At 39.5% G+C, this 1480-nt stretch overlaps 1 pseudogene; it reads right to left on the reverse strand.

The window, feature by feature from the left end:
- Positions 1-460: 460 nt before the first annotated feature.
- LOC149163807 (putative cinnamyl alcohol dehydrogenase 1 pseudogene) lies at positions 461-952 on the reverse strand (annotated as a pseudogene).
- Between the last annotated feature and the right edge of the window lie 528 nt (positions 953-1480).

A 1480-nucleotide genomic window follows, 5' to 3' on the forward strand; every position in this document is an offset into this window, starting at 1 on the left:
AATACCCTGAAATATAGGAAACTGCTCCTGTTTGTCGGTCCTTGGTTTGCCTCAACATATTCGAATCCAAAGAAGTATGCTTTTAGCTTTTAATTACCAGGTTTCCATGTCCATGATGTGCTGGCGATTTTTTATGTGTGAAGACAACACCTTTCAAAGATTTGCTGATTTGTCAATCATAATTGATTGCCTCAACTGAAATATGCAGCTACAGCTGTTTCGTAGCGCGCTACGAAACTACCGTGTAATTGCATCATACACAGTCTCATCACTTCTCTGTATTCTTGCTACCTTCTCCCCATATTTCTCTTTCAGCTGATTGTTCACATTTTCCTCAACAAATGAATAACAACTTGCAAGTAATCCTGTTCAGCTGCCAGACTCCAATGTCAATACCTTTCCTATAAAATTCAAACAGCATGCCCAGATTTCTCTGCAAGCCCTGCCAACCTGGAACCTTTCACCGCAAAACACCTTTTCTTACAGCCACTTCAATAGATTCTACAGCTTCCAATTTCAAATCTTCAATGTCTATTCTCAAGCGCTCCAAATCAGTGTCCTCTGTCTGCTGTTTATCAGATGACAATAAAAATTTATCTGCTCCAAGAATGCTCAATGCTTCATCCTTCTTTGATGCAGATGTGCTCAAAATTATTACATTCAGTCCAAAAGCCTTTCCAAATTTTACTGCCATATGACTAAGACCTCCTAGCCCAATTACTCCAAGAGACTTGCCTGCATGATTCATGTGATAATGAATCATAGGGCTGCAAACAGTAATTCCTGCACAGAGCAAAAGTGCAGCTGAAGCCAGTGGTAGATTGTCTGGTATCTTAAAATAGTACCTTTGGTGAACAACAATGTGACTAGAATATTCTCCTTTCGTCACTGTGCCATCTACATCGATACCATTAATGGTGAAAATAGACCCTTTTGCACAATTGACTTCCATTCTTTCATTACAATATTCACATCGCTGACAGGAGTTGACATATGTACCCACTCCAACATGATCGCCAACCTTCAAATGGACTACATTGATGCCAACTTCTTACACAATTCTAACAATTTCATGCCCTGGCACCAATGGATACTTTGAATCACCATGTTCATTCCAGGTCCATACAACATCGGTGTAACAAACTCCACAACAGAAAACAATTAGAATCACAACAAAACAAGTTTTGTAGACTTGTTGAAAGCCTAATTTCTCATATAGAAAAGAATGTGATCTGCTAGATGTATTAGGACCTATGCTGCCATGGGTCAACTCAGAAATAAATTATTGTATGAGGAGAAGTTGGCGATGCATGAAAGTTGAAGTTGCAAGCATAGGAAGCATTGCAGGTACTAATCAGCGTGGACCAAATCTCCATAATACCACTCTTACGAAAGATCACTTGCAAGCCTCCAGAGTTGTTTTTCATCTTGCAAACCACGATGCAGATATAGCAACATATGTAACAGGGCAGCACAAGAT

Source organism: Pinus tabuliformis, chromosome 5_1 (assembly GCF_031772625.1).
Source record: "Pinus tabuliformis cultivar Carrire ecotype Pingquan chromosome 5_1, CPIR1, whole genome shotgun sequence".
In the NCBI taxonomy this organism is placed as follows: domain Eukaryota; kingdom Viridiplantae; phylum Streptophyta; class Pinopsida; order Pinales; family Pinaceae; genus Pinus; species Pinus tabuliformis.